General features: G+C 37.5%; 1 pseudogene; it reads left to right on the forward strand.

The window, feature by feature from the left end:
- Positions 1-734: 734 nt before the first annotated feature.
- On the forward strand, positions 735-6,556 carry LOC111397898 (annotated as a pseudogene).
- The last annotated feature ends 6,529 nt before the right edge of the window (positions 6,557-13,085 follow it).

A 13,085-nucleotide genomic window follows, 5' to 3' on the forward strand; every position in this document is an offset into this window, starting at 1 on the left:
GACCAAGATGGGACGATGAAGTACTCCATGGGATATGACGAGAATGTAGTCCCAACCTATACATAAAACAATCAATATCATCACCAAAACTTATTCTTTTTATTTTTATTTTTTTTGTAGTTACCAACTCATAAATTAGATTATCTATTTATTTTTTTATTAGAATAGCTTCGACGATTAGTTTGTTCTATTGTTATTTTATTACCAATGGAACTTTCCTTTAGTGTTTAATTTCCGTACGGATCTATTAGCAAAAAATTTCTCGATAAACTAATATTTAATTTTTATTACTAGATTTATTAAAAATAATATTATATTAGTTTTTATTACTGTATTTATTAATAATAACATTTAATTTTTCACTAAGCCCCCGTTTGGTTCTGATTTTTCGGGCCAAAAAATTAATTTTTTTACTATTAGTTACCATAGTCAATCGTCATTTTTGACTTTTTCACTTACATGTGGAATCTACTTTTGTTTCTCACGGTAAAAAAATTGATTTAAGTATCAATACCTAACATGCCCTAAATCACACATTTCATTATGAAATTTGACACTTGTACATCCGAGTCGATAAAAAGCTTGACGGAAAAAAAATAAATTGAAATTATCGACTTATATCAATTTCATTTAGTAGATGCTAAATAAATTATATATAATTCAATTAACAATAACATAATTATTATCGTTTTCTCGTATTTCCCTTCCTATTTTAGAGCCGCACACAATACACATATTAATCACCCAAATCAAGGGCCTACACCAACACCAACTACTCCAGTTATGGGAAAGAACCTTTTTCCTCTCCCAAGGTCCAATCCTCCCCTATCCATTCCTCACCCTCGGATTACGCTTTGAAACCCATCTACACCGTGTATTCGTTCTTCAGCTTCTAGAAACTTGGTTCTTATCTATCAGTTGTCGAGAACCCTTAATCCCAAAGAGTGAATCGAGTAAGAATTGGGAATGAAAGAGCAAAAATCGATTAAATTAATTCGTTGTGGTAGCAGTAGTGGAATGGGAAGTGGTGGTGCGGACGAAACCGTTTGGGAGTGCGTGATCCCATATGTGCAGGACCCGCGTGACCGGGACGCTGTGTCGCTTGTGTGCAAACGCTGGTACCAGATCGACGCCTTAACTCGCAAGCATGTGACAATCGCGTTGTGCTACACGGCTACGCCGGAGAGGCTCTCGCGCCGCTTTCCTCACCTTGAGTCGCTCAAGCTCAAGGGAAAGCCCCGTGCTGCTATGTTCAACCTTATCCCCGAAGACTGGGGTGGATATGTTACTTCTTGGGTGGAGGAGATCGACAAGTCTTTCTGTAGAATGAAGGCTTTGCACTTCCGTAGGATGATTGTGATCGATGCGGATCTCGAGATGCTAGCAAAATCTCCGGCTGGAAAGGTTCTCGAAGTCTTGAAGCTCGATAAGTGCTCGGGATTTTCTACTGATGGTCTCCTAATTATCGGCCGCCTGTGCAGGTAAAAATAAAAAATAAAAAATAAAAATAGAAGAAGAGTGAATTTTTACAATCACTTTTTAATTTTCTGAACTTGCAAATTGTTTGACTTATCAATTGAGTGTTTTTTTTTTTTTTTTTTTTGGCCGTTTGTAGAGCAAAACATAACTTTACGTGATTATTTGTTGTATGATGCGTTTCTTCTTAATTTATTTGCTTCTAGATTATTATTTTTGGTTGTGTATTTGCATACTCATTTATATTTTTTCTAGAATTTCATATTTACTCTTCAAAAGAGATTACAAGTTCAAATGATAAATTATTGTCTTTAAATGACCACTATTTTTGTATGTTTTGTTTTGTTTTTTTTTTTTTTGGGGGGGGGGGGGGGGTTTTTTTTATCTTTGGGGGGGGGGGGGGTATTGTTGTAATATTTTTAGATATGGTTGCAGCTTGAAAATCCAATTGATTCTTTTTAATTCTTGTGAATTTATAAGTTTGTTCTTGAAGATTTTCTGTGGTGATAAATTTTTTGATGGTTTATTTCACTTATCCAGTGTTCTTGATTATGTTTATAAATATATGGATTTTTGAAACTTGATTCTTGATATTGCTTCAGTTGAACATAGTGTGGATGTGGCGGTCCTTGGATGAATGTTTGATGGATTAGTTATTTGTGTATTAGGCTGGAGTTATAAATTAAATTTGTTTACGTTGATTAATCTATTTGTTTATTTGAGATTATCTGGGTGAAGGGTTAAATCTAATACAGGAAGAGGAATACTGTTGGAGTCACATACGGGGTTTTTGTCTACTAAACTACAGCATAAGTTTGAGAGGATTGTTTAAACAGTATTCGATGTCAGCGTGCACATTTGGGAATGTGTTCTCTATGGAGTCACTTTGTGCTAACTATTCTAAAATTTGAGTTTTTCTTATCAAATCATTGTGATTTTAAATTACAGGTTCTGAGGTCTGAGTCATTTAGCATTCTGTTCATTTTACACATCTTACAAATCTGCTCTCACTTTGTATTTTTTGTTGTTTATATAGCATTTAGATACTTTTTCCAAACAATGCTAAGATCAAATGCTGCTCTGTTCTAATACCTATGTTGTCTATCGGTAGGTTGATTGTGACCTTGAGGCTTGTCCCTATATTACTTATGCATTATGCAAATTGAGCCCCCGTTTGATCCCCATTAAATTCAATTACATTACATTCCATTTTTCTCTCTCCTATTTTCAACCACACAATCTTCCATAAAATAATATTACACCTAAATCAAAAACTTTTTCTTCTTTTTCAACCACTCATTTTTCTAAAAAATACTATTCCCCCCATTTTCATTTTCAGGTAATGGGGGTCAAACGGGGGCTGAATGAAATACATGCACCCAAAACTGGATGTTACAGTCATTATGCAATGCAACGCGTGAAGCATTGTAGTTATTTCTGCATGTAATATTGGTTTCTTTTTGTGTGTTTGTATTTATCTATGAAGAATTGAATGGGGCTTTGGAAACTTATTGGGGGTTCTCTGGCCTGTTGATTTTTCCACACTGCATAGATACTATATAGTTTAAAATTTGTCTCTCCTTACTGATGCATTTTGATTTTTAATTAAAAATAGAATGTGGCTTTGGATACTCTTTTGGGTGTACCCAGGCCTGTTGGTTTTCCAGTCCTCTTAGGTACCATATTGTTTTAAGTTTGATTTCCCTAGGTGATACATTTTGAATTTTAATGAAATAGAAAGTTTATTGGTGATCTCTATAATCTTGAGAAGTTTGTGGATCAATCTTCTCTTTTATGATAGGAACGTTTGCTGTTAGCTGAAATTTTTTCATTGACATGGGAGTTTTGGAAATCGTACCATGATTCTGAATCAGACAGTACTCTCTCTTGGTTATTACTGCTACATGATTATGATTTTCTGTTGTCTTTGGAACTTTGCCAAGTAATGTGGACATAATCCCTTTTTTTGTCATATCTTTTGCAACTCCAGATTTATAGGGTTTAATTAGGAATGGTTACTCAAGTAATACATTTACAAACTATAGTGTCTGCATTTTGACTTTAATACAGTGACCTTGTATATCTTGAGGATTACGTAAGGGGATGTATAGAATTCATATGAAGAGAAACTCAAATGGTTAATGCTTCCATGAGAGACAAAACACCCTGAAATCAACCCAACAGACCGGGGTAAAAAAAAAAAAAAACGCTAATAGAGAAACTAAAGAAAAACATTTTATGCACCTCTCCTTTGGGTTTGGTAGATTTTCTGCGTTTTTGTTCATTTACTGGACTTGTAAGTTGGCGGAAAATAAATTTCAATAAGAATAAGTTAGTTGCGAATAAAAGGTATATTGGCCCAAGCACTGTGCTAAATGTAGTGTTTCTTTGATAAATTGGTTAACAATTTTTAGCAATCTCGTCTCCATCCCTTAGTGGTCAAGTGATTTTTCTTGTGTATCTGTATTTGCATTATCGATTATCTAAGATAATATTCACCTTTACACCTTTGCAGGAATTTAAAAACCTTGTTTATGGAAGAGAGTACAATAGTCGAGAAAGATGGAGAATGGCTGCACGAGCTTGCTTTGAACAATACAGTTCTTGAAAATGTTAACTTCTACATGACAGATCTGACCAAAGTGCGATCTACAGATCTTGAACTAATGGCCAAAAATTGCCCCTCTTTGACCTCAGTGAAGATCAGTGACTGTGATATATCGGATCTGATTGGTTTCTTTAAAGCTGCTAATGCACTGGAAGAGTTTGGTGGGGGTTCTTTCAATGAGCCGCCTGGACAGATTGGTGAGGGTGTCTTTAACGAGCAATTAGGGAGGTATTCTGCTGTATCATTTCCCCCAAGATTATGCTGCTTGGGCCTTACTTATTTGGGGAAAGCAGAAATGCCCCTCATCTTTCCAATTGCTGCCCGACTCAAAAAATTGGATCTCCTTTACGCTCTGCTTGACACAGCAGGCCACTGTGACTTACTGCAAAGATGCCTCAACTTGGAAATCCTTGAGGTTAAATTTTAAAATCTCTTTCTTCTCATACTTATGTTGTCATGTATGTCTGTTTCCTTCATGTGGCTGAAAAATTCTCTGCCACGCATTGAAGTTTGCATTAAGTTGGTCTTCTTTGCTTAGGTAGCTTTATCTTCAGATTTACTGAATCTGAGGATCGAAACATTGATTGCAACCTGGTTTTTGTTTTTGTGGGCATAAATATATCTCTTGTCCAAAGGTACTTCATTAGGCCCTTGGATGTAATTATATCATGTTTGCTGAAATAGCTCAATTTCTGTCGGTATTCATCAGATAATTTTCCAAACCTACTTGCCTCCTTTCCCAGTTAATACGAATTTATTGGTGAGAAACTGAATGTTAACAATAGCGCCATATGAAGACTAGGCGAAATTCATGATGAAAGAAGATAAACCATGAAAATAAAAAAATAGTTTGTCTTATAAGTCGACACAAATGAAATAATTTCCGAAAGTGTTGCTATTAGAACTTAACAAGAGACAGCAAATTTTTTTTTCATGATTGATTTAAATAAGGACTAAGTTTTGATTTTGTAGAAAAATCACAGCCCCTCGATCTCTGAAACTGGTGACATTTTCATGGAATCTTCTTCCATGCTCTACTTGGTGTAGTAGTTTTACCCTGTTCTTTTACTTGTCCATCTGTGCATGTAGTTTTCTTCCTCATTTTCCTTTTTCACTGTTTCCTGGGATGGGTGGATTGTTTTTACTTCTTATTGGTGTCCTTTCCTTGATGGTTTAAACCCCTGGAAAATGGCACCCATTCCAATGTAATGTGTTTTTTGATGTCATATAGCCTCCACTTGCATTCAGCTTTGTTTTGCTTGGTTGCTTTGCTGATATTGTTTCTTGTACTCTAGAATGTTGACCAAGACAACTTTTTTTTCATTTTTTTTTTTTTTGGTTCTTTTTCTTTCTTTTTTTTTTTTTTTTTTTTTTTTTTAATAGGTTAAAATTATATAGTTTCCCAGAGAGGATTAATTGCTTTGGCTCAGGGATGCCTTGATCTGGAATATTTGGCTGTGTACGTGTCCGATATCACAAATGAAGCTTTGCAATGTATTGGCACACACTCAAAGAACATGTGCGACTTTAGATTGGTCTTACTTGATCGTGAAGAATCAATAACAGATTTGCCTCTTGACAATGGAGTTCGATCCTTACTAATTGGTTGTGAGAAGCTTAGGAGGTTTGCCCTGTATCTCCGCCCAGGAGGGTTGACTGATTTGGGTCTGAGTTATATTGGCAGGTACAGCCCAAAAGTAAGATGGATGCTTCTGGGTTATGTTGGGGAATCTGATGATGGTCTTCTGGAGTTCTCCAAAGGCTGTCCTAGCCTGCAAAAGTTAGAAATGAGGGGATGTTGCTTTAGCGAACGTGCACTGGCTATGGCTGCAATACAGCTAACTTCCCTGAGGTATTTGTGGGTTCAAGGATATAGGTCCGTGAATCGTCTGGATCTCTTAAAAATGGTTCGTCCAAACTGGAATATTGAGTTGATTCCTGCTAGACGAGTTTATGTTCAAGACGCAAATGAACAAGTAATTTTTGATCATCCAGCACATATACTCGCATATTATTCCCTCGTTGGGCAAAGGACAGATTTTCCAACTACAGTTACGCCATTGGACCCGAATGCTCTTCTCAATTGATTCTCCTCAGATTCCATTCTGGACGACCCAAATTTTCCCCAGGAATTCACCATGATCTACCCGATCCATGCATAACACAATGAAAAGTGGAAGAGTTGTATATACGCTTTTGATCTCCGTGACACGGGTTTGTTAAGCTGTCTTGTTCATAAACTGTGTCGGTTTCATTTTTCTTTCTTTTCATGGCGAGGTTTTTTTTACACTTCAGTTACTTATTAATCTGGATATTTATGTGTAATAAGCAAGTATTTTTTTAGTTTGAAAAATTGGGGCCCTTGATGCTCCATCTTTGAGACTTCCAGTCGTGGGCAGATTCTTTTCATGGCTAGAATTTTGTTCATACGTTTGTTTATAATTGTATATAAGAGACTTGTATTTCTTGCTACACACATCTAATAATTATTCATGGTATACCTTTATGATAGGTTTGGTAGGTATGTTCTGTAATTTGGGGATGATATTAAAGGAAAAAATTAAGTTAAATTTTTGTGTGCTTCTTGGTGTAGTCTTGCTTACCGTTCATCTTTGGTAATTTATGGACGGGTCACTTTTCATTTACGAGCTTATTTCTTTTATTATTAACTACGAAGAAGCTAAAGCTTCAAAATTTGTCAAGAAGGCCGAAAAAAGGTTTAGAACATTGAAGTCTGCTAGCCTGGCGGCATGGCCTATGTTTACAAAATGTTTTTCCCACTGAAAATAAACGTTCGAGTGCTTCACTCCATTTCTAAATCTGAATGTGGCGGCGGCGTGGTGGTAATGATCGACCCAGTCAATGAGTCAATATTGGGCTGGCTCATTGACAAAGGGGCCAAGCAAGGCCGGGCCCTGCTCTGCCTATAGGCCATGTCCATGAAGGGCTGGGCTGTGAATACTTTGTTTAGTTGGTGGTGTAAAATTTAAAGAGGAAATTACACCCTGCCAGGGTTTTGAAGTTTACTGTGTATAAATCATGGGTCCAACTTTTCTAGTCAAATATCCGGTATTAGATTAAAAAAAAAAAACTAATTATTTAAAATATGCGTGGTTCCGTTGTTAACGCGCTTCAAATCTATCTTTCTTCCTTCTCTTACCAAATGAGAGAAACTGCCCCAAACCTCTCCCCACGATTTGTGATAAACCACTCCGGCAGTTACGAACCTCACGAAATCTCCGATTAGTTATCTTGCTCGGGCCTGTCAAGGAAATAATCTTCGTCACGTACCCAAAGCGAAGTGAGTATATTCTTCCTGTACCCCGTCACTCTGTCAAAAAACTTCTCATTTTACGGTTGACAAAAAAATGACTAAACCCAAGGCGATAAACATCCATGCCACGCCAGTAAGGAGAGGAAAGAGGAAGCACGAGGAAAGCCCAACAAAATCCCATATAAAAAAGTCTGCAGCGTTGTCTTTGACCTTGCGAAAAGTCCAATCGAATATGGTATGTTGATTTTTATGTTTTGTTAATACATTAAGTGACGGATATTGATTGAATAATCGTTAGGTAACATGTATTGAAGAAGTATTAAAGATATGTGACCTTGAAATATGTTGATTTCGTTCCGTCGTTGGAATGGGGTAGGGATTGCCATTTTGAACGCAGAATGTTTGTTCATTTGATTTTTCGTTTCGATGTTACGAATAATCTGTTATCTATTCACGAATAAGCATACATTTGGAATCTGTGACGTAAATGCACATGGGTATGATCGCATGTGACCTTACTATAATGGGGATTGGGTTCTGAATGTGATCTTAATATGTGAATGAGACTAAAGTTTGTTGTGAATATGTGACCTGCGTGAAAAGACTTTGTATGCCTGTGATCTAACTGTTAACATGGTTGATGATGTGTTTTTAGCCATACGATGTCCATTTCACCTATATGTGACCAGGTGTGTGACAATTTCACCTATATGTGACCAGGTATTCTCAATGCAAAGACACTCATATGTACATCTACTGCTTTCCATCACAGTTGTGCTTATAATGGTTGAAGACCAAACCAAATTTAAAAACAAATGAAAAATATATGTCTGGGTTCTCATGTTTAATAACATTTGGTAAGATTGTCCTCAGCTTGATGTTACATGATCTCTACTTTATAGGACATGTGGTTCACGGTGGGATATGAAATGGGCCCCATGATCACTTGAAAATTTATGTAAAAGTTGTTACTTATAATTCTTAACAGGGTTGAGAATGTGACTGAAACATGTTGAGAATATGTGGCCTGAATGAAAAGACTTTGTATACCTGTGAGGTGACTGTTAACATGGTTGATGATGTGCTTTAGTAATATGATGTCCATATGTGACCAATTTTACATATATGTGACCTGAATTTAACCTATATGTGACCATATCACCTAAATGTATTTCCATTTCTGTCTCTGAATTACAGTACAGGTACTTAACAATTTTACTATTATTAACGCTTTATGTAGGTCTGGCACTTTAAAATACCTGAAAAAAGTTGGTTTCCTGGCAAGATTACCACCTCTATGTACAAGGGTGTTCTCACCACTATACATGAAATAGTGATTCAACCACAGTTGATTCACTACATCCTTCTGAGACAGGTTCAGTACCCGAATGAGGAAAAAATATGGTTTTATGTTTCTGGGCGATACATCAGGTTCTCTATATCTGAGTTCTGTTTAGTCACAAGATTGAGATGTTCAGGTGATACAGATACTCAGGTTTTTGAAAATAGGCACTTAAAGTTGAAGGCCAAATACTTTTCACAAGTAGACACCGTCACACATGAAGATGTGAAGGACACATTTCTGTCTGCATGCCAAATGCCTGATCTCGATCTGGTTGAAGCCTTACCAGATAATGATGTTGCAATGTTTGGGGTTTTATATTTCCTAACTGCCTATCTCTTTCCCCGTGACTACAAGAAGGTTGTCGACCACTTTCTGTTTGTTTTTATCGAGGACTTTAATGAAATGAACAGTTTTCCATGGGGCCAGCTGCTATTCCAAATTACTTTAGGTGCATTGAGAGATGGACTCAGCAGGAGGACCCCACACTATAGGCTACGAGGAATGATTGTAGCCTTCCAAGCATGGATATACGAGACTTTTCCCAGTCTTGAGGGCATCGTGGTCACCAGGATATCGAGGGTGCATCTCCGCATTGTAAACTGGACGGCAGATGAGCAACCATCAACTGCTAAATTGGAAGGACCCGCTGCTTCTCCAATCTTAAGGTACAGTTCCAGTAAGCGTCATGAATTAATACTGAATTTTTGACTTTGCATTCATATAAACAACATATTGTATTGCAGATTTTGATTTGTGACTTGGAACCGTTGAAAAGTGAAATGGCGATGCCATACATGAACGGAGTCCAATACAACAAGCCGATCCAGCCGATGTCCTCAACCGAGAGTCGAAGAAGAACCAAGCGCAGGACGGAGAGGTCTGTTGAAGATGTCGGTACTAGCGGGAAGTCGGTTCCATCAATCCTACCGTTGATGGACAGTAATATTGGACGACGATTTTGTTGCTCCTCCTCCAAGACGGCAGGAGCCATCCGCCCGTGGAAAACTGCTCATCATTCTCAAGAGGAGCCACAATCTCATGGGGCACAAAGGGATGACGTAAGTTGTTATTTTAGTCAGCTCTCAATATTTCCATCATTGGTCACACTTCAATATTTCCTATGTCACATTTCATACACATTAGGTCACAGATAGACCACTGTGCATCGTATGTTGATGGTTGGTCACAGATATGTCGCAAGCAACATATAATAATCAGTTATTCATTTTTGTCAGGCTTTTGAGGTGTTGCGTGTGCAAGTATCCAAACTCTAGGCGGATAATAAATTGTTGAAGATGGAGCTTGAAGACATCAAGTCACATATGTCATCTTTGAACGAAGGGAAGACTAACAAAATGGATGACATTATTCAAACGCAAGCCTGTATTAAAAGTGACTTAATGGATATTCGGACGAACATGCAGTTTCTATCTGAGTCTGTGTCAACAATGATATCTAGTGCAATGGACGAGATCATTAGACGGTCTGGTGACAGGACAAGCGAGCATGGAGTAGGACAAAAAGAAGCTCTTGGAGTTGGAGATCAAGAACATCATAGGGCTGGTGGATCTGAAAAGGCTCAGGAGGTAGTCACTTGATATATTTTACATTTCTGTAAAATAACATAGTTCATTTTAACATATTCCATTCAACATGTAGGTAGAAAACGTAGTATCAAATTTCGACAGAAAAGGGAAGGGCAAAATGGACCCAAGTGATGATCTTCTCTTCTCCCTTGAGCCACCATCATTTGATTTTGGGATTGAATTCACCCCACCCAATGTTTTGCATTCGGAGGAAACTCAGAAGAGGGTAGATTCCATCATATTCGATGTGGTGACCGTAACAAAGACTGTAGAGAATGAGGTATTTACATGTTCCAGTAGTTATTGATCTCAAATCACACATACCTCCAAACCATGTTATATTATCAGGTCACAGATCACACACACTTCAGATCATGTCCTATTCATAGGTTACATTTCACTGACATTCCAAAAAAAGTCGCTTTCATAGGTCACAGATCATACACAATACCAACACATGTTCCAGTCATGGATCACAGAGCACAGATACATTCAAACCATGTCCCATTCATTGGTCACAGATTAAACACAGTTCCGAATCATGTCACATTGTTAGGTAACAGATCACAGATTCCTTTATCCCATATCCTATTCATAGGTCACAGATAACATACATTCCAAACCACGTTTTATTTATGGGTCATAGGCCACACACCCTTCCAAACTATCTTCCAATCATATGTCACATATCACAGACACATTTACACCAGGTCACATGTATAGGTGACAGACCATATACAAAACTACGCCACAGACAGTTCATGTGCCGTATTTTCAATCTATTTTGTAACCTACTGCAATAACATACAGGGATCACCTACTGCTGAACCAACCTCAAAATTACCAGTTAAGCGAGTTTTAAGACCATCGAGGGTATTGCAGTCTCCTTTTGTCGCTGGACATGAGAGAGGAAAATTATTCAAACACAATGATAATATTGTCGTTTTTGAGGATTACGGAGACAATGTTGACGAGGTTGACAAATCAGCCTTCATGGGTTGGTTCCAGAGTGGGTACAAACCAAAAAATAAGTAATTGCATTTCGTACTACTCTGTCAAAATTTACTCAATACACAGTTTGACAAAACACATGTAACCTTTAGTGTCGGTCACAGGAAAAAGTCTAGCAAGGCAGATGACGCCATCAAGCCTGCTTTTTTAATTGGTTCATTCCCAGTAGGTCATAAGACCTAGTTCTATGAGCTTATAAATTCGGAGTCATCATTGAGTGGTGCGGTACGATTACGTTTACCCACTGAATTAAGTTACATTACTTTTTTTAGAATTCTGATTTCTTTCGTACTCATTAAGAAGAGTATCGGAGATGATACAAACATGTCACATTTCATATTGTAACTAGTCACAAAGTCACATTTGATACAAACAGATCACATTTTATATTTATATCCAGTCTGGAGTACGCAATGCTTACATCTTTTCTTCTCATTTAAACAGCACATGGATGCCTGCTTCTACTTCATTCGCCAGATAGCAAAACTTGACAAAAATGTGAAATACAGAGCCACTACTACAAACTCATGGTTCCATGTGAAAATAAAAGACATTTTTCCTACCTTCATGAAGGAACCAAACGTTCTGCTGTCAGAGTAAGCCTGCTTGAGGTTGCAACAAGTCACAGCCTCCCTTTTAGCTCACCCTAGGCTGATGTTGACTTTGTGCTCATGCCGATCATACCCACTAACAAAGCACATTGGATGTTTGGCCGGTTACAATTCAGAAGTCATACCTTGACTGTGTTCAATTCGGCAGGTAAATCTTACCGTCGTTGGAAGGTTTTGGAAGGTATTGAGCCGTACTTGAAGGTATTGCCTGCTCTAATGAATACCCTGGGAATTTCAAAGAAGGATCCTGATTATCACGAGCCAGAAGCCAAAGAATTAAAAGTGATCGTTGATGACACGCTCCCTCAGCAAACAAATGGGTAAGTCTGTGACCAATATTTACAATGCGTATATTCTTTTGATGGATTCATTCATAATAGTCTGTCATATGTTCTGCAGTCGTGATTGTGGGATATTCGTGGTGTTATATGCGTTGTATCTTATCCGTGGTGGTAGATGTTTCATTCCCCAGAAGTTTGATGTCAGTAAGTTCAGAATGGATATTGTCACACTGCTCTACAAACACCGATAGGTTTACACAAAGAAAGTGAATCAGCTTACGATGGGGGAAGCGGTTGTTATGGAATGAAAAGTGGCTTTAGATTTGTTAGTGAAGACAAGGATTTAGTTTGTAACTGTTATGAACATTGCATGTGTTTGGTCAATAGAGTTTCATGTAATGAATTGTAACTCGTAACCTTTGATTTGCAGTAAAGGATATTAACGTGTTCAGGTTCATGATTTTTCCATCTTCGATTATATTTTAACGCTATTTTTTATATAAATTGTGTAAATTATACAGATTCTTTATTTCTAACAGCGACACGTAGTCGTTGAAACATGACATATGGTACAGCAGACAGGTCACGTTTGGATTCTGAACTTGGTCACAGATTTACATATCACGTCACACATACCTTTCATACGACACTTCACATGTCACAGCACATGGGTTACAGATATTCTGATTTATGTAACCCGTATGTGTCCACACTTCAGGTTACATATTCTCATTTCAGGTTACATATGGTATGTGCCCAAACTTCAAGTCACATATTCTCATTTCAGATTACATATTCACAAATCAGGCAACTTTTTCATACGGCATGTCAGACATTACTGGTCACAGCACAGAAGTCACTGATCTAGTATCAGGTTACAGTTATGGTCCAAA

The sequence above is a fragment of the Olea europaea genome, chromosome 1, assembly GCF_002742605.1.
Source record: "Olea europaea var. sylvestris chromosome 1, O_europaea_v1, whole genome shotgun sequence".
NCBI lineage: Eukaryota > Viridiplantae > Streptophyta > Magnoliopsida > Lamiales > Oleaceae > Olea > Olea europaea.